This window comes from Stegodyphus dumicola, chromosome X1, assembly GCF_044657685.1.
Source record: "Stegodyphus dumicola isolate Sdum_Otavi_A_Nest chromosome X1, ASM4465768v1".
NCBI lineage: Eukaryota > Metazoa > Arthropoda > Arachnida > Araneae > Eresidae > Stegodyphus > Stegodyphus dumicola.
In genome coordinates, this window is record NC_140780.1 from 6,064,960 (window position 1) to 6,086,225 (window position 21,266).

Consider the following 21,266-nt stretch of genomic DNA (forward strand, 5'->3'; position numbering starts at 1 on the left):
TAAATACTAATATTATGTAATGGGTTTGAAGTGAATGAAGTAGTTGGCCTAATTTTAAATACACTCAAAACAGCTAATTTAGAAACTGATTTAAGTTCGATGAGATTTTCCAAATGTTTGTTTCAGGTTTCTTATATTTCACGCTTTAGTTCTCCAGATTTTCAAATTGGCAAAACGTACATTACATTATGGTGAAAATGTATATTCCTTATATTTGTGTAATATTTTCACAAAATTAATATTGATTTAAAATGCATTTAAAATACCCTTGAATTCAAAGACTCTAGTTTAGTTCTCTCCTCCCACTGAAGTTTAAGATTTTAGTTATTATGTCTGTAAGAATGACTTAATCATAGAACCAAATATAGTCAATAATTTCTTCATAAGTTTCGTTTCTGGATTTTTAAAATTCTTCTATGAAACTTTTGTAACAGAAGCTGGGATGGAACCCAGGCAGCCAGACAGAATGTCCCTTCCCTGAGTGAAAATTTTTATCATTTCACTGAAAGTGGCATTATAATATTTCAGAATAAACCCTCGTAACACTAATAAATGTATATAGATTTTTTTTTACTGTTTGTATAATGCGTGTTTGGCTCTTACAATATTTTGAGCTATTATATTACTAATTCTGTATGTGAATTAAGACAGTTTAGTATAGAACACCTGCTTCAAGGCTAAAAGTAAAGTATCTGAATTGTATGTTTTACCTTTCGTGTGTTTTCAGACGTAGGTTCTATTCTACATTTTACAGAATTTCTCCGTATTGGACATCTCACATAGCTGAGTAAATTTCATTCCTATGTTTAGGTTTTATAGTACAATAAGTTGAGCGCCCCTACAATAGTATATGACTTTGATTCCTTCGAAAGAAAAAGAGTATCTTAGTTTTCTTTAATTTTTGGTCAAAATTTTAGTATAGGTAATTACAATAGCTCTTCCATGAAATTGCATTTAAATTTTTTGCATCATTTCAAAATGCTGTGTCATTCAATGGCATTTGATGTGTTTGGGCTTGCTGTATTAAAGCTGGGCTGGAACCCGGGCAGCTAGACAATATGTTCTTTCCCTGAGTGAAAAATTGCTATCATTTCATTAAAGTGACGTGGTAATATTTCAGGATAATTTCTTGTACATTGGACTAAGCGTTCCTCTCTCATGGATGAGAATACCTAAGTAAAGAACTTAAAATTAGAAACGGTTCTTACGTTAAAATTCTGAATAAAATATTTCTTTTATGGTTTATGACTTTTGTTTTCAAGATGTTCTTCAAAATCCGTTTTTAGAATGGTGTTTTTGAGCCCTTTTTTAAAAAAAAAATCTTTAAAAGTATATATGTATAGCTCTTTTTAATAATAATATATTGCGAGTTTGATTCTTACTCTTTCTTGATCTGTTATGTCACTAATTCTGTGTGTGAATTAAGATAGTTTAATATATAACACACTTCAAAGCTAACAGTAAAGTTTATTTTGTTTATTTGTCATTTAAAATTACCTGCTTATTGTCTTTTCGTGCCATCTTTCTACCAGCGCTGAAATTATTTACTCTTCTCGAGTATCATTATCCATAACAACTGTCTAATTTTTTTTCTTCCATTGTTCATGTTGTACCCATACATTAAAAACCCCTTTCGCTTACTGTGCTTCTGTCGTATTAGGGAAATCATTTGCTTTTCTATCGACTGCATTTTAGTAACAATGTAGCACATTGCTGGAATTTAAACCAAAGAAGCTACTTTTGAAGTTTTATATATTAAGAAACAATATTAGATAGTTCTCTTTGTGTATAATTATTCTTTAATTTCAAAGTAGTTAAAATCTAATGATTCCTTTTTTCCCCCCTTGGCCTCTTCTAGTGTATTTTGTCATCATTTTTGTACACTCTTGGATTGCAGAACATGATATCGTGAAAGAAAAAGAACGAAGATGAAAAGAACGGAGAAATAGTGCAGAGCAAAAAGACAGCTGTCGCTGGTAATTCTTGTTTTATATTAACTTTATTTCCACAAGAAATGCGTGAATGTTATAATTTGTACGTCCCTTTTCACATGTTGCTTTATATTAGTTTTACTAGTTATTTATTTTACATGAACGCTTCATATTACGTTTTAATGTTTAGGGTAGCATTTATGCATTAATTTCTTGGGTTTTGAATTCCGTATTGAGGTGTCTGAATTGGTGCTTTCTTTATATTGTGTTGTAATATTCGAAGTGAGGTCGAACTGTTAATCACACTATAATTATCAGAAGTCTGATTTTTGTTAGGGGTCTGTTGCTTTGTAATGGTTTCAAAATTACTGCTGTTGTGTAATTTTTTCCCAAGTGGCCTCCTTTTGCAGTACGAGGAGGAGGCTAAACATTTTCTTCTCTGTGTGGCCTAATATTTTCCCTGTCCAACAGGGTCTTCTCTTCACGACAGGTCAGTATAATTGCACTGCCTGTGTATAAACCAATTTTGTTTCAGTTTTTTCCGAATTTAGATTCTCTCTAACAAGTGCTGTTTCTCTTAAAACAATTGAAAGTTAAATGTTGAACAAAAGAAAAATGTAAAGAAAAATTTAATGAGTACTCGTAAAGAAAGTTAGTGCAGCCAAATTGTCTTCTGTTAAAGCTGCTCAAAATGTGCTTTTTCTTAGTTGTTTTAAGCATACTTTATTATATTTTTCCCTTAATCTGAACTATTTCGGAATATTGTGAAGTTTTATGAACCAATTTGCGAAGATTTATTTAAAATTGATTTCATAAATTAAAATTCATTTTGAAATCAAATCCGAGATGTTTTATTATTATCGAAGTAAAATTCTGCAGATTAACTTTCAACATTGTTTTGAAAAGCACTCTGAAAGTTTCTTTTGGACTTCTTTTTGTTCTCTTGGCAAATGCATGACAGGATTATTTTTTGAAAAAGCTGATGTCTTTTGCTTACAAATGGGTGTACAAGAATGACTGAGGCAACTGTAACCGTGTCGCTGTAAAGAGCACGTTTCCCAGTAGCTCTTTTAAAGTATCCTGTTTTTTCTTTAATTGGGTCATTCTCTGCTAGAAGATCAGACGTTGCTTTTGTGTTATTTATCAATTCCTTCATCTTATCTTCAGTTAAAATCTCTTCTTCGTAATGAGCGCTTTTATTATCAAAGGGTTTTATAAGCACCCAATTCTTCTTTTCTCATTTTTTGATTTATTGTTTGACTTCTCTGTCTTCCATATGTGAAAATTCTTTGGTATCCTTTGCTTTTGAGATTTGTAAGATTTTTTGGATTTCATTTTCAGTCGATGGAAATTGTTTACTTTCCGGTGTTGATGGATGAATGTCGAACCACGTATGAATGAAATTCTAGCAGTGGACAAATTAAATGGAATCCTTTAAGATACTTCTACACGCGAAATCACGCTTTACAAGTCTGCGCTGAGCAAGTACCTGCCATATTAAAACTGATAAACTACGAAATGTGACTTTAAGAATCGTATGAGATATGTGGAATGCAGATTGGGAGTTAAGTAGTGATAAGTAAACAGTCTATACAGATGACCGGAAATAATAAAAATTTAGATGGGTGTACTGTAAAGTATTTTACTCCTGGACCATGGATTAGTCATAAACAGTACTTGTGTAAAAACAGATTAAAGTATATGAATTCCCTGTTTAAGAAAGGAATTTTTCTCTGACAGTATGCAGTCTGTACCATAGCTGGAATAGCGAGGTATTGCGCCTTCAGGGAAACAAAATCTGTTATTCTGTAATTTTTACTGAAAATGAGTGTTTAAATTTTGTTACCTATATAACCTATATTTAACTCTTTCTATATGAAAATGAAACCAAATACAGACAAATAAATAAAATTGCATTCCTTCCCTTGGTGCAGTTATGCACAACTTTAACTTAATGGGGGCCAATTTTAAGTTTAGAAAATTTTGGCTAGCTGCAATTATATATTGCACTTTTTCATATTTCCGTTACAAGTGCATATAAGTGCATTCAACAAAGTATAAAAATGTGTGTTATAATATGTTAAAGAAAAGGTATACTCTTTGTATTATTTACAAGAAATTCAGCAAGATGAAAATTAAATACAGGGAAATCATATTTTAATGTGAAATTTAACACTGCATTTCTTCTGAGAGTTTTTTTTTTTCCCCTCTGGTGCATGCAATGTTATGGCTATATCCATGCAGTCGTTCGGATGTTTGTTTGTTATCCTGTACCTGAACATTGATTTTAACAAGTTCGTTCCTGAAAATCCTCTTTCACATTTTTAAGTAGATCGAAAGCGGTAATATATCTTTTTAAAAGATTAACAGTTCATGATTTTTCTGATCTAGGACTATTCAAATGGCTTTTTGTGATGTTCTTGATCTTAATTAGGATGAAAATCAGTTATTTCCATTTCTAGATCAGTAGAATTGTTATTTAACATATTTGAAATCTTTTACCAGTTTTCTTAAATACTAATATTATGTAATGGGTTTGAAGTGAATGAAGTAGTTGGCCTAATTTTAAATACACTCAAAACAGCTAATTTAGAAACTGATTTAAGTTCGATGAGATTTTCCAAATGTTTGTTTCAGGTTTCTTATATTTCACGCTTTAGTTCTCCAGATTTTCAAATTGGCAAAACGTACATTACATTATGGTGAAAATGTATATTCCTTATATTTGTGTAATATTTTCACAAAATTAATTTTGATTTAAAATGCATTTAAAATACCCTTGAATTCAAAGACTCTAGTTTAGTTCTCTCCTCCCACTGAAGTTTAAGATTTTAGTTATTATGTCTGTAAGAATGACTTAATCATAGAACCAAATATAGTCAATAATTTCTTCATAAGTTTCGTTTCTGGATTTTTAAAATTCTTCTATGAAACTTTTGTAACAGAAGCTGGGATGGAACCCAGGCAGCCAGACAGAATGTCCCTTCCCTGAGTGAAAATTTTTATCATTTCACTGAAAGTGGCATTATAATATTTCAGAATAAACCCTCGTAACACTAATAAATGTATATAGATTTTTTTTTACTGTTTGTATAATGCGTGTTTGGCTCTTACAATATTTTGAGCTATTATATTACTAATTCTGTATGTGAATTAAGACAGTTTAGTATAGAACACCTGCTTCAAGGCTAAAAGTAAAGTATCTGAATTGTATGTTTTACCTTTCGTGTGTTTTCAGACGTAGGTTCTATTCTACATTTTACAGAATTTCTCCGTATTGGACATCTCACATAGCTGAGTAAATTTCATTCCTATGTTTATGTTTTATAGTACAATAAGTTGAGCGCCCCTACAATAGTATATATATGACTTTGATTCCTTCGAAAGAAAAAGAGTATCTTAGTTTTCTTTAATTTTTGGTCAAAATTTTAGTATAGGTAATTACAATAGCTCTTCCATGAAATTGCATTTAAATTTTTTGCATCATTTCAAAATGCTGTGTCATTCAATGGCATTTGATGTGTTTGGGCTTGCTGTATTAAAGCTGGGCTGGAACCCGGGCAGCTAGACAATATGTTCTTTCCCTGAGTGAAATATTGCTATCATTTCATTAAAGTGACGTGGTAATATTTCAGGATAATTTCTTGTACATTGGACTAAGCATTCCTCTCTCATGGATCAGAGTACCTAAGTAAAGAACTTAAAATTAGAAACTGTTCTTACGTTAAAATTCTGAATAAAATATTTCTTTTATGGTTTATGACTTTTGTTTTCAAGATGTTCTTCAAAATCCGTTTTTAGAATGGTGTTTTTGAGCCCTTTTTAAAAAAAAAAAAATCTTTAAAAGTATATATATATAGCTCTTTTTAATAATAATATATTGCGAGTTTGATTCTTACTCTTTCTTGATCTGTTATGTCACTAATTCTGTGTGTGAATTAAGATAGTTTAATATATAACACACTTCAAAGCTAACAGTAAAGTTTATTTTGTTTATTTGTCATTTAAAATTACCTGCTTATTGTCTTTTCGTGCCATCTTTCTACCAGCGCTGAAATTATTTACTCTTCTCGAGTATCATTATCCATAACAACTGTCTAATTTTTTTTCTTCCATTGTTCATGTTGTACCCATACATTAAAAACCCCTTTCGCTTACTGTGCTTCTGTCGTATTAGGGAAATCATTTGCTTTTCTATCGACTGCATTTTAGTAACAATGTAGCACATTGCTGGAATTTAAACCAAAGAAGCTACTTTTGAAGTTTTATATATTAAGAAACAATATTAGATAGTTCTCTTTGTGTATAATTATTCTTTAATTTCAAAGTAGTTAAAATCTAATGATTCCTTTTTTCCCCCCTTGGCCTCTTCTAGTGTATTTTGTCATCATTTTTGTACACTCTTGGATTGCAGAACATGATATCGTGAAAGAAAAAGAACGAAGATGAAAAGAACGGAGAAATAGTGCAGAGCAAAAAGACAGCTGTCGCTGGTAATTCTTGTTTTATATTAACTTTATTTCCACAAGAAATGCGTGAATGTTATAATTTGTACGTCCCTTTTCACATGTTGCTTTATATTAGAGTTTTACTAGTTATTTATTTTACATGAACGCTTCATATTACGTTTCAATGTTTAGGGTAGCATTTATGCATTAATTTCTTAGGTTTTGAATTCCGTATTGAGGTGTCTGAATTGGTGCTTTCTTTATATTGTGTTGTAATATTCGAAGTGAGGTCGAACTGTTAATCACACTATAATTATCAGAAGTCTGATTTTTGTTAGGGGTCTGTTGCTTTGTAATGGTTTCAAAATTACTGCTATTGTGTAATTTTTTCCCAAGTGGCCTCCTTTTGCAGTACGAGGAGGAGGCTAAACATTTTCTTCTCTGTGTGGCCTAATATTTTCCCTGTCCAACAGGGTCTTCTCTTCACGACAGGTCAGTATAATTGCACTGCCTGTGTATAAACCAATTTTGTTTCAGTTTTTTCCGAATTTAGATTCTCTCTAACAAGTGCTGTTTCTCTTAAAACAATTGAAAGTTAAATGTTGAACAAAAGAAAAATGTAAATAAAAATTTAATGAGTACTTGTAAAGAAAGTTAGTGCAGCCAAATTGTCTTCTGTTAAAGCTGCTCAAAATGTGCTTTTTCTTAGTTGTTTTAAGCATACTTTATTATATTTTTCCCTTAATCTGAACTATTTCGGAATATTGTGAAGTTTTATGAACCAATTTGCGAAGATTTATTTAAAATTGATTTCATAAATTAAAATTCATTTTGAAATCAAATCCGAGATGTTTTATTATTATCGAAGTAAAATTCTGCAGATTAACTTTCAACTTTGTTTTGAAAAGCACTCTGAAAGTTTCTTTTGGACTTCTTTCTGTTCTCTTGGCAAATGCATGACAGGATTATTTTTTGAAAAAGCTGATGTCTTTTGCTTACAAATGGGTGTACAAGAATGACTGAGGCAACTGTAACCGTGTCGCTGTAAAGAGCACGTTTCCCAGTAGCTCTTTTAAAGTATCCTGTTTTTTCTTTAATTGGGTCATTCTCTGCTAGAAGATCAGACGTTGCTTTTGTGTTATTTATCAATTCCTTCATCTTATCTTCAGTTAAAATCTCTTCTTCGTAATGAGCGCTTTTATTATCAAAGGGTTTTATAAGCACCCAATTCTTCTTTTCTCATTTTCTGATTTATTGTTTGACTTCTCTGTCTTCCATATGTGAAAATTCTTTGGTATCCTTTGCTTTTGAGATTTGTAAGATTTTTTGGATTTCATTTTCAGTCGATGGAAATTGTTTACTTTCCGGTGTTGATGGATGAATGTCGAACCACGTATGAATGAAATTCTAGCAGTGGACAAATTAAATGGAATCCTTTAAGGTACTTCTACACGCGAAATCACGCTTTACAAGTCTGCGCTGAGCAAGTACCTGCCATATTAAAAATGATAAACTACGAAAAGTGACTTTAAGAATCGTATGAGATATGTGGAATGCAGATTGGGAGTTAAGTCGTGATAAGTAAACAGTCTATACAGATGACCGGAAATAATAAAAATTTAGATGGGTGTACTATAAAGTATTTTACTCCTGGACCATGGATTAGTCATAAACAGTACTTGTGTAAAAACAGATTAAAGTATATGAATTCCCTGTTTAAGAAAGGAATTTTTCTCTGACAGTATGCAGTCTGTACCATAGCTGGAATAGCGAGGTATTGCGCCTTCAGGGAAACAAAATCTGTTATTCTGTAATTTTTACTGAAAATGAGTGTTTAAATTTTGTTACCTATATAACCTATATTTAACTCTTTCTATATGAAAATGAAACCAAAAACAGACAAATAAATAAAATTGCATTCCTTCCCTTGGTGCAGTTATGCACAACTTTAACTTAATGGGGGCCAATTTTAAGTTTAGAAAATTTTGGCTAGCTGCAATTATATATTGCACTTTTTCATATTTCTGTTACAAGTGCATGTAAGTGCATTCAACAAAGTATAAAAATGTGTGTTATAATATGTTAAAGAAAAGGTATACTCTTTGTATTATTTACAAGAAATTCAGCAAGATGAAAATTAAATACAGGGAAATCATATTTTAATGTGAAATTTAACACTGCATTTCTTCTGAGAGTTTTTTTTTTTTTCCCTCTGGTGCATGCAATGTCATGGCTATATCCATGCAGTCGTTCGGATGTTTGTTTGTTATCCTGTACCTGAACATTGATTTTAACAAGTTCGTTCCTGAAAATCCTCTTTCACATTTTTAAGTAGATCGAAAGCGGTAATATATCTTTTTAAAAGATTAACAGTTCATGATTTTTCTGATCTAGGACTATTCAAATGGCTTTTTGTGATGTTCTTGATCTTAATTAGGATGAAAATCAGTTATTTCCATTTCTAGATCAGTAGAATTGTTATTTAACATATTTGCAATCTTTTACCAGTTTTCTTAAATACTAATATTATGTAATGGGTTTGAAGTGAATGAAGTAGTTGGCCTAATTTTAAATACACTCAAAACAGCTAATTTAGAAACTGATTTAAGTTCGATGAGATTTTCCAAATGTTTGTTTCAGGTTTCTTATATTTCACGCTTTAGTTCTCCAGATTTTCAAATTGGCAAAACGTACATTACATTATGGTGAAAATGTATATTCCTTATATTTGTGTAATATTTTCACAAAATTAATTTTGATTTAAAATGCATTTAAAATACCCTTGAATTCAAAGACTCTAGTTTAGTTCTCTCCTCCCACTCAAGTTTAAGATTTTAGTTATTATGTCTGTAAGAATGACTTAATCATAGAACCAAATATAGTCAATAATTTCTTCATAAGTTTCGTTTCTGGATTTTTAAAATTCTTCTATGAAACTTTTGTAACAGAAGCTGGGATGGAACCCAGGCAGCCAGACAGAATGTCCCTTCCCTGAGTGAAAATTTTTATCATTTCACTGAAAGTGGCATTATAATATTTCAGAATAAACCCTCGTAACACTAATAAATGTATATAGATTTTTTTTTACTGTTTGTATAATGTGTGTTTGGCTCTTACAATATTTTGAGCTATTATATTACTAATTCTGTATGTCAATTAAGACAGTTTAGTATAGAACACCTGCTTCAAGGCTAAAAGTAAAGTATCTGAATTGTATGTTTTACCTTTCGTGTGTTTTCAGACGTAGGTTCTATTCTACATTTTACAGAATTTCTCCGTATTGGACATCTCACATAGCTGAGTAAATTTCATTCCTATGTTTATGTTTTATAGTACAATAAGTTGAGCGCCCCTACAATAGTATATGACTTTGATTCCTTCGAAAGAAAAAGAATATCTTAGTTTTCTTTAATTTTTGGTCAAAATTTTAGTATAGGTAATTACAATAGCTCTTCCATGAAATTGCATTTAAATTTTTTGCATCATTTCAAAATGCTGTGTCATTCAATGGCATTTGATGTGTTTGGGCTTGCTGTATTAAAGCTGGGCTGGAACCCGGGCAGCTAGACAATATGTTCTTTCCCTGAGTGAAAAATTGCTATCATTTCATTAAAGTGATGTGGTAATATTTCAGGATAATTTCTTGTACATTGGACTAAGCGTTCCTCTCTCATGGATCAGAGTACCTAAGTAAAGAACTTAAAATTAGAAACTGTTCTTACGTTAAAATTCTGAATAAAATATTTCTTTTATGGTTTATGACTTTTGTTTTCAAGATGTTCTTCAAAATCCGTTTTTAGAATGGTGTTTTTGAGCCCTTTTTAAAAAAAAAAAATCTTTAAAAGTATATATATATAGCTCTTTTTAATAATAATATATTGCGAGTTTGATTCTTACTCTTTCTTGATCTGTTATGTCACTAATTCTGTGTGTGAATTAAGATAGTTTAATATATAACACACTTCAAAGCTAACAGTAAAGTTTATTTTGTTTATTTGTCATTTAAAATTACCTGCTTATTGTCTTTTCGTGCCATCTTTCTACCAGCGCTGAAATTATTTACTCTTCTCGAGTATCATTATCCATAACAACTGTCTAATTTTTTTTCTTCCATTGTTCATGTTGTACCCATACATTAAAAACCCCTTTCGCTTACTGTGCTTCTGTCGTATTAGGGAAATCATTTGCTTTTCTATCGACTGCATTTTAGTAACAATGTAGCACATTGCTGGAATTTAAACCAAAGAAGCTACTTTTGAAGTTTTATATATTAAGAAACAATATTAGATAGTTCTCTTTGTGTATAATTATTCTTTAATTTCAAAGTAGTTAAAATCTAATGATTCCTTTTTTCCCCCCTTGGCCTCTTCTAGTGTATTTTGTCATCGTTTTTGTACACTCTTGGATTGCAGAACATGATATCGTGAAAGAAAAAGAACGAAGATGAAAAGAACGGAGAAATAGTGCAGAGCAAAAAGACAGCTGTCGCTGGTAATTCTTGTTTTATATTAACTTTATTTCCACAAGAAATGCGTGAATGTTATAATTTGTACGTCCCTTTTCACATGTTGCTTTATATTAGAGTTTTACTAGTTATTTACTTTACATGAACGCTTCATATTACGTTTTAATGTTTAGGGTAGCATTTATGCATTAATTTCTTAGGTTTTGAATTCCGTATTGAGGTGTCTGAATTGGTGCTTTCTTTATATTGTGTTGTAATATTCGAAGTGAGGTCGAACTGTTAATCACACTATAATTATCAGAAGTCTGATTTTTGTTAGGGGTCTGTTGCTTTGTAATGGTTTCAAAATTACTGCTGTTGTGTAATTTTTTCCCAAGTGGCCTCCTTTTGCAGTACGAGGAGGAGGCTAAACGTTTTCTTCTCTGTGTGGCCTAATATTTTCCCTGTCCAACAGGGTCTTCTCTTCACGACAGGTCAGTATAATTGCACTGCCTGTGTATAAACCAATTTTGTTTCAGTTTTTTCCGAATTTAGATTCTCTCTAACAAGTGCTGTTTCTCTTAAAACAATTGAAAGTTAAATGTTGAACAAAAGAAAAATGTAAATAAAAATTTAATGAGTACTCGTAAAGAAAGTTAGTGCAGCCAAATTGTCTTCTGTTAAAGCTGCTCAAAATGTGCTTTTTCTTAGTTGTTTTAAGCATACTTTATTATATTTTTCCCTTAATCTGAACTATTTCGGAATATTGTGAAGTTTTATGAACCAATTTGCGAAGATTTATTTAAAATTGATTTCATAAATTAAAATTCATTTTGAAATCAAATCCGAGATGTTTTATTATTATCGAAGTAAAATTCTGCAGATTAACTTTCAACTTTGTTTTGAAAAGCACTCTGAAAGTTTCTTTTGGACTTCTTTCTGTTCTCTTGGCAAATGCATGACAGGATTATTTTTTGAAAAAGCTGATGTCTTTTGCTTACAAATGGGTGTACAAGAATGACTGAGGCAACTGTAACCGTGTCGCTGTAAAGAGCACGTTTCCCAGTAGCTCTTTTAAAGTATCCTGTTTTTTCTTTAATTGGGTCATTCTCTGCTAGAAGATCAGACGTTGCTTTTGTGTTATTTATCAATTCCTTCATCTTATCTTCAGTTAAAATCTCTTCTTCGTAATGAGCGCTTTTATTATCAAAGGGTTTTATAAGCACCCAATTCTTCTTTTCTCATTTTCTGATTTATTGTTTGACTTCTCTGTCTTCCATATGTGAAAATTCTTTGGTATCCTTTGCTTTTGAGATTTGTAAGATTTTTTGGATTTCATTTTCAGTCGATGGAAATTGTTTACTTTCCGGTGTTGATGGATGAATGTCGAACCACGTATGAATGAAATTCTAGCAGTGGACAAATTAAATGGAATCCTTTAAGGTACTTCTACACGCGAAATCACGCTTTACAAGTCTGCGCTGAGCAAGTACCTGCCATATTAAAAATGATAAACTACGAAAAGTGACTTTAAGAATCGTATGAGTTATGTGGAATGCAGATTGGGAGTTAAGTCGTGATAAGTAAACAGTCTATACAGATGACCGGAAATAATAAAAATTTAGATGGGTGTACTATAAAGTATTTTACTCCTGGACCATGGATTAGTCATAAACAGTACTTGTGTAAAAACAGATTAAAGTATATGAATTCCCTGTTTAAGAAAGGAATTTTTCTCTGACAGTATGCAGTCTGTACCATAGCTGGAATAGCGAGGTATTGCGCCTTCAGGGAAACAAAATCTGTTATTCTGTAATTTTTACTGAAAATGAGTGTTTAAATTTTGTTACCTATATAACCTATATTTAATTCTTTCTATATGAAAATGAAACCAAAAACAGACAAATAAATAAAATTGCATTCCTTCCCTTGGTGCAGTTATGCACAACTTTAACTTAATGGGGGCCAATTTTAAGTTTAGAAAATTTTGGCTAGCTGCAATTATATATTGCACTTTTTCATATTTCTGTTACAAGTGCATGTAAGTGCATTCAACAAAGTATAAAAATGTGTGTTATAATATGTTAAAGAAAAGGTATACTCTTTGTATTATTTACAAGAAATTCAGCAAGATGAAAATTAAATACAGGGAAATCATATTTTAATGTGAAATTTAACACTGCATTTCTTCTGAGAGTTTTTTTTTTTTTCCCTCTGGTGCATGCAATGTCATGGCTATATCCATGCAGTCGTTCGGATGTTTGTTTGTTATCCTGTACCTGAACATTGATTTTAACAAGTTCGTTCCTGAAAATCCTCTTTCACATTTTTAAGTAGATCGAAAGCGGTAATATATCTTTTTAAAAGATTAACAGTTCATGATTTTTCTGATCTAGGACTATTCAAATGGCTTTTTGTGATGTTCTTGATCTTAATTAGGATGAAAATCAGTTATTTCCATTTCTAGATCAGTAGAATTGTTATTTAACATATTTGCAATCTTTTACCAGTTTTCTTAAATACTAATATTATGTAATGGGTTTGAAGTGAATGAAGTAGTTGGCCTAATTTTAAATACACTCAAAACAGCTAATTTAGAAACTGATTTAAGTTCGATGAGATTTTCCAAATGTTTGTTTCAGGTTTCTTATATTTCACGCTTTAGTTCTCCAGATTTTCAAATTGGCAAAACGTACATTACATTATGGTGAAAATGTATATTCCTTATATTTGTGTAATATTTTCACAAAATTAATTTTGATTTAAAATGCATTTAAAATACCCTTGAATTCAAAGACTCTAGTTTAGTTCTCTCCTCCCACTCAAGTTTAAGATTTTAGTTATTATGTCTGTAAGAATGACTTAATCATAGAACCAAATATAGTCAATAATTTCTTCATAAGTTTCGTTTCTGGATTTTTAAAATTCTTCTATGAAACTTTTGTAACAGAAGCTGGGATGGAACCCAGGCAGCCAGACAGAATGTCCCTTCCCTGAGTGAAAATTTTTATCATTTCACTGAAAGTGGCATTATAATATTTCAGAATAAACCCTCGTAACACTAATAAATGTATATAGATTTTTTTTTACTGTTTGTATAATGTGTGTTTGGCTCTTACAATATTTTGAGCTATTATATTACTAATTCTGTATGTCAATTAAGACAGTTTAGTATAGAACACCTGCTTCAAGGCTAAAAGTAAAGTATCTGAATTGTATGTTTTACCTTTCGTGTGTTTTCAGACGTAGGTTCTATTCTACATTTTACAGAATTTCTCCGTATTGGACATCTCACATAGCTGAGTAAATTTCATTCCTATGTTTATGTTTTATAGTACAATAAGTTGAGCGCCCCTACAATAGTATATGACTTTGATTCCTTCGAAAGAAAAAGAATATCTTAGTTTTCTTTAATTTTTGGTCAAAATTTTAGTATAGGTAATTACAATAGCTCTTCCATGAAATTGCATTTAAATTTTTTGCATCATTTCAAAATGCTGTGTCATTCAATGGCATTTGATGTGTTTGGGCTTGCTGTATTAAAGCTGGGCTGGAACCCGGGCAGCTAGACAATATGTTCTTTCCCTGAGTGAAAAATTGCTATCATTTCATTAAAGGGACGTGGTAATATTTCAGGATAATTTCTTGTACATTGGACTAAGCGTTCCTCTCTCATGGATGAGAATACCTAAGTAAAGAACTTAAAATTAGAAACGGTTCTTACGTTAAAATTCTGAATAAAATATTTCTTTTATGGTTTATGACTTTTGTTTTCAAGATGTTCTTCAAAATCCGTTTTTAGAATGGTGTTTTTGAGCCCTTTTTTAAAAAAAAAATCTTTAAAAGTATATATGTATAGCTCTTTTTAATAATAATATATTGCGAGTTTGATTCTTACTCTTTTTTGATCTGTTATGTCACTAATTCTGTGTGTGAATTAAGATAGTTTAATATATAACACACTTCAAAGCTAACAGTAAAGTTTATTTTGTTTATTTGTCATTTAAAATTACCTGCTTATTGTCTTTTCGTGCCATCTTTCTACCAGCGCTGAAATTATTTACTCTTCTCGAGTATCATTATCCATAACAACTGTCTAATTTTTTTTCTTCCATTGTTCATGTTGTACCCATACATTAAAAACCCCTTTCGCTTACTGTGCTTCTGTCGTATTAGGGAAATCATTTGCTTTTCTATCGACTGCATTTTAGTAACAATGTAGCACATTGCTGGAATTTAAACCAAAGAAGCTACTTTTGAAGTTTTATATATTAAGAAACAATATTAGATAGTTCTCTTTGTGTATAATTATTCTTTAATTTCAAAGTAGTTAAAATCTAATGATTCCTTTTTTCCCCCCTTGGCCTCTTCTAGTGTATTTTGTCATCGTTTTTGTACACTCTTGGATTGCAGAACATGATATCGTGAAAGAAAAAGAACGAAGATGAAAAGAACGGAGAAATAGTGCAGAGCAAAAAGACAGCTGTCGCTGGTAATTCTTGTTTTATATTAACTTTATTTCCACAAGAAATGCGTGAATGTTATAATTTGTACGTCCCTTTTCACATGTTGCTTTATATTAGAGTTTTACTAGTTATTTACTTTACATGAACGCTTCATATTACGTTTTAATGTTTAGGGTAGCATTTATGCATTAATTTCTTAGGTTTTGAATTCCGTATTGAGGTGTCTGAATTGGTGCTTTCTTTATATTGTGTTGTAATATTCGAAGTGAGGTCGAACTGTTAATCACACTATAATTATCAGAAGTCTGATTTTTGTTAGGGGTCTGTTGCTTTGTAATGGTTTCAAAATTACTGCTGTTGTGTAATTTTTTCCCAAGTGGCCTCCTTTTGCAGTACGAGGAGGAGGCTAAACGTTTTCTTCTCTGTGTGGCCTAATATTTTCCCTGTCCAACAGGGTCTTCTCTTCACGACAGGTCAGTATAATTGCACTGCCTGTGTATAAACCAATTTTGTTTCAGTTTTTTCCGAATTTAGATTCTCTCTAACAAGTGCTGTTTCTCTTAAAACAATTGAAAGTTAAATGTTGAACAAAAGAAAAATGTAAATAAAAATTTAATGAGTACTCGTAAAGAAAGTTAGTGCAGCCAAATTGTCTTCTGTTAAAGCTGCTCAAAATGTGCTTTTTCTTAGTTGTTTTAAGCATACTTTATTATATTTTTCCCTTAATCTGAACTATTTCGGAATATTGTGAAGTTTTATGAACCAATTTGCGAAGATTTATTTAAAATTGATTTCATAAATTAAAATTCATTTTGAAATCAAATCCGAGATGTTTTATTATTATCGAAGTAAAATTCTGCAGATTAACTTTCAACTTTGTTTTGAAAAGCACTCTGAAAGTTTCTTTTGGACTTCTTTCTGTTCTCTTGGCAAATGCATGACAGGATTATTTTTTGAAAAAGCTGATGTCTTTTGCTTACAAATGGGTGTACAAGAATGACTGAGGCAACTGTAACCGTGTCGCTGTAAAGAGCACGTTTCCCAGTAGCTCTTTTAAAGTATCCTGTTTTTTCTTTAATTGGGTCATTCTCTGCTAGAAGATCAGACGTTGCTTTTGTGTTATTTATCAATTCCTTCATCTTATCTTCAGTTAAAATCTCTTCTTCGTAATGAGCGCTTTTATTATCAAAGGGTTTTATAAGCACCCAATTCTTCTTTTCTCATTTTCTGATTTATTGTTTGACTTCTCTGTCTTCCATATGTGAAAATTCTTTGGTATCCTTTGCTTTTGAGATTTGTAAGATTTTTTGGATTTCATTTTCAGTCGATGGAAATTGTTTACTTTCCGGTGTTGATGGATGAATGTCGAACCACGTATGAATGAAATTCTAGCAGTGGACAAATTAAATGGAATCCTTTAAGGTACTTCTACACGCGAAATCACGCTTTACAAGTCTGCGCTGAGCAAGTACCTGCCATATTAAAAATGATAAACTACGAAAAGTGACTTTAAGAATCGTATGAGTTATGTGGAATGCAGATTGGGAGTTAAGTCGTGATAAGTAAACAGTCTATACAGATGACCGGAAATAATAAAAATTTAGATGGGTGTACTATAAAGTATTTTACTCCTGGACCATGGATTAGTCATAAACAGTACTTGTGTAAAAACAGATTAAAGTATATGAATTCCCTGTTTAAGAAAGGAATTTTTCTCTGACAGTATGCAGTCTGTACCATAGCTGGAATAGCGAGGTATTGCGCCTTCAGGGAAACAAAATCTGTTATTCTGTAATTTTTACTGAAAATGAGTGTTTAAATTTTGTTACCTATATAACCTATATTTAATTCTTTCTATATGAAAATGAAACCAAAAACAGACAAATAAATAAAATTGCATTCCTTCCCTTGGTGCAGTTATGCACAACTTTAACTTAATGGGGGCCAATTTTAAGTTTAGAAAATTTTGGCTAGCTGCAATTATATATTGCACTTTTTCATATTTCTGTTACAAGTGCATGTAAGTGCATTCAACAAAGTATAAAAATGTGTGTTATAATATGTTAAAGAAAAGGTATACTCTTTGTATTATTTACAAGAAATTCAGCAAGATGAAAATTAAATACAGGGAAATCATATTTTAATGTGAAATTTAACACTGCATTTCTTCTGAGAGTTTTTTTTTTTTTCCCTCTGGTGCATGCAATGTCATGGCTATATCCATGCAGTCGTTCGGATGTTTGTTTGTTATCCTGTACCTGAACATTGATTTTAACAAGTTCGTTCCTGAAAATCCTCTTTCACATTTTTAAGTAGATCGAAAGCGGTAATATATCTTTTTAAAAGATTAACAGTTCATGATTTTTCTGATCTAGGACTATTCAAATGGCTTTTTGTGATGTTCTTGATCTTAATTAGGATGAAAATCAGTTATTTCCATTTCTAGATCAGTAGAATTGTTATTTAACATATTTGCAATCTTTTACCAGTTTTCTTAAATACTAATATTATGTAATGGGTTTGAAGTGAATGAAGTAGTTGGCCTAATTTTAAATACACTCAAAACAGCTAATTTAGAAACTGATTTAAGTTCGATGAGATTTTCCAAATGTTTGTTTCAGGTTTCTTATATTTCACGCTTTAGTTCTCCAGATTTTCAAATTGGCAAAACGTACATTACATTATGGTGAAAATGTATATTCCTTATATTTGTGTAATATTTTCACAAAATTAATTTTGATTTAAAATGCATTTAAAATACCCTTGAATTCAAAGACTCTAGTTTAGTTCTCTCCTCCCACTCAAGTTTAAGATTTTAGTTATTATGTCTGTAAGAATGACTTAATCATAGAACCAAATATAGTCAATAATTTCTTCATAAGTTTCGTTTCTGGATTTTTAAAATTCTTCTATGAAACTTTTGTAACAGAAGCTGGGATGGAACCCAGGCAGCCAGACAGAATGTCCCTTCCCTGAGTGAAAATTTTTATCATTTCACTGAAAGTGGCATTATAATATTTCAGAATAAACCCTCGTAACACTAATAAATGTATATAGATTTTTTTTTACTGTTTGTATAATGTGTGTTTGGCTCTTACAATATTTTGAGCTATTATATTACTAATTCTGTATGTCAATTAAGACAGTTTAGTATAGAACACCTGCTTCAAGGCTAAAAGTAAAGTATCTGAATTGTATGTTTTACCTTTCGTGTGTTTTCAGACGTAGGTTCTATTCTACATTTTACAGAATTTCTCCGTATTGGACATCTCACATAGCTGAGTAAATTTCATTCCTATGTTTATGTTTTATAGTACAATAAGTTGAGCGCCCCTACAATAGTATATGACTTTGATTCCTTCGAAAGAAAAAGAATATCTTAGTTTTCTTTAATTTTTGGTCAAAATTTTAGTATAGGTAATTACAATAGCTCTTCCATGAAATTGCATTTAAATTTTTTGCATCATTTCAAAATGCTGTGTCATTCAATGGCATTTGATGTGTTTGGGCTTGCTGTATTAAAGCTGGGCTGGAACCCGGGCAGCTAGACAATATGTTCTTTCCCTGAGTGAAAAATTGCTATCATTTCATTAAAGGGACGTGGTAATATTTCAGGATAATTTCTTGTACATTGGACTAAGCGTTCCTCTCTCATGGATGAGAATACCTAAGTAAAGAACTTAAAATTAGAAACGGTTCTTACGTTAAAATTCTGAATAAAATATTTCTTTTATGGTTTATGACTTTTGTTTTCAAGATGTTCTTCAAAATCCGTTTTTAGAATGGTGTTTTTGAGCCCTTTTTTAAAAAAAAAATCTTTAAAAGTATATATGTATAGCTCTTTTTAATAATAATATATTGCGAGTTTGACTCTTACTCTTTTTTGATCTGTTATGTCACTAATTCTGTGTGTGAATTAAGATAGTTTAATATATAACACACTTCAAAGCTAACAGTAAAGTTTATTTTGTTTATTTGTCATTTAAAATTACCTGCTTATTGTCTTTTCGTGCCATCTTTCTACCAGCGCTGAAATTATTTACTCTTCTCGAGTATCATTATCCATAAACACTGTCTAATTTTTTTTCTTCCATTGTTCATGTTATACCCATACATTAAAAACCCCTTTCGCTTACTGTGCTTCTGTCGTATTAGGGAAATCATTTGCTTTTCTATCGACTGCATTTTAGTAACAATGTAGCACATTGCTGGAATTTAAACCAAAGAAGCTACTTTTGAAGTTTTATATATTAAGAAACAATATTAGATAGTTCTCTTTGTGTATAATTATTCTTTAATTTCAAAGTAGTTAAAATCTAATGATTCCTTTTTTCCCCCCTTGGCCTCTTCTAGTGTATTTTGTCATCGTTTTTGTACACTCTTGGATTGCAGAACATGATATCGTGAAAGAAAAAGAACGAAGATGAAAAGAACGGAGAAATAGTGCAGAGCAAAAAGACAGCTGTCGCTGGTAATTCTTGTTTTATATTAACTTTATTTCCACAAGAAATGCGTGAATGTTATAATTTGTACGTCCCTTTTCACATGTTGCTTTATATTAGAGTTTTACTAGTTATTTACTTTACATGAACGCTTCATATTACGTTTTAATGTTTAGGGTAGCATTTATGCATTAATTTCTTAGGTTTTGAATTCCGTATTGAGGTGTCTGAATTGGTGCTTTCTTTATATTGTGTTGTAATATTCGAAGTGAGGTCGAACTGTTAATCACACTATAATTATCAGAAGTCTGATTTTTGTTAGGGGTCTGTTGCTTTGTAATGGTTTCAAAATTACTGCTGTTGTGTAATTTTTTCCCAAGTGGCCTCCTTTTGCAGTACGAGGAGGAGGCTAAACGTTTTCTTCTCTGTGTGGCCTAATATTTTCCCTGTCCAACAGGGTCTTCTCTTCACGACAGGTCAGTATAATTGCACTGCCTGTGTATAAACCAATTTTGTTTCAGTTTTTTCCGAATTTAGATTCTCTCTAACAAGTGCTGTTTCTCTTAAAACAATTGAAAGTTAAATGTTGAACAAAAGAAAAATGTAAATAAAAATTTAATGAGTACTCGTAAAGAAAGTTAGTGCAGCCAAATTGTCTTCTGTTAAAGCTGCTCAAAATGTGCTTTTTCTTAGTTGTTTTAAGCATACTTTATTATATTTTTCCCTTAATCTGAACTATTTCGGAATATTGTGAAGTTTTATGAACCAATTTGCGAAGATTTATTTAAAATTGATTTCATAAATTAAAATTCATTTTGAAATCAAATCCGAGATGTTTTATTATTATCGAAGTAAAATTCTGCAGATTAACTTTCAACTTTGTTTTGAAAAGCACTCTGAAAGTTTCTTTTGGACTTCTTTCTGTTCTCTTGGCAAATGCATGACAGGATTATTTTTTGAAAAAGCTGATGTCTTTTGCTTACAAATGGGTGTACAAGAATGACTGAGGCAACTGTAACCGTGTCGCTGTAAAGAGCACGTTTCCCAGTAGCTCTTTTAAAGTATCCTGTTTTTTCTTTAATTGGGTCATTCTCTGCTAGAAGATCAGACGTTGCTTTTGTGTTATTTATCAATTCCTTCATCTTATCTTCAGTTAAAATCTCTTCTTCGTAATGAGCGCTTTTATTATCAAAGGGTTTTATAAGCACCCAATTCTTCTTTTCTCATTTTCTGATTTATTGTTTGACTTCTCTGTCTTCCATATGTGAAAATTCTTTGGTATCCTTTGCTTTTGAGATTTGTAAGATTTTTTGGATTTCATTTTCAGTCGATGGAAATTGTTTACTTTCCGGTGTTGATGGATGAATGTCGAACCACGTATGAATGAAATTCTAGCAGTGGACAAATTAAATGGAATCCTTTAAGGTACTTCTACACGCGAAATCACGCTTTACAAGTCTGCGCTGAGCAAGTACCTGCCATATTAAAAATGATAAACTACGAAAAGTGACTTTAAGAATCGTATGAGATATGTG

The 21,266-nt window shown here is 31.2% G+C and overlaps 1 long non-coding RNA gene across 1 annotated transcript in view; it reads left to right on the forward strand.

The window, feature by feature from the left end:
- The first annotated feature begins 1,852 nt into the window (after positions 1 to 1,852).
- The window catches only part of LOC118204021 (uncharacterized), an 86,342-nt gene continuing 66,928 nt past the window's right edge, over positions 1,853 to 21,266 (forward strand). The window contains exons 1-5 of the long non-coding RNA XR_015038753.1: positions 1,853 to 1,976; positions 6,307 to 6,424; positions 10,753 to 10,870; positions 15,198 to 15,315; positions 19,643 to 19,760. This is a non-coding gene — a long non-coding RNA (uncharacterized LOC118204021). The remainder of the gene's footprint in view (positions 1,977 to 6,306; positions 6,425 to 10,752; positions 10,871 to 15,197; positions 15,316 to 19,642; positions 19,761 to 21,266) is intronic.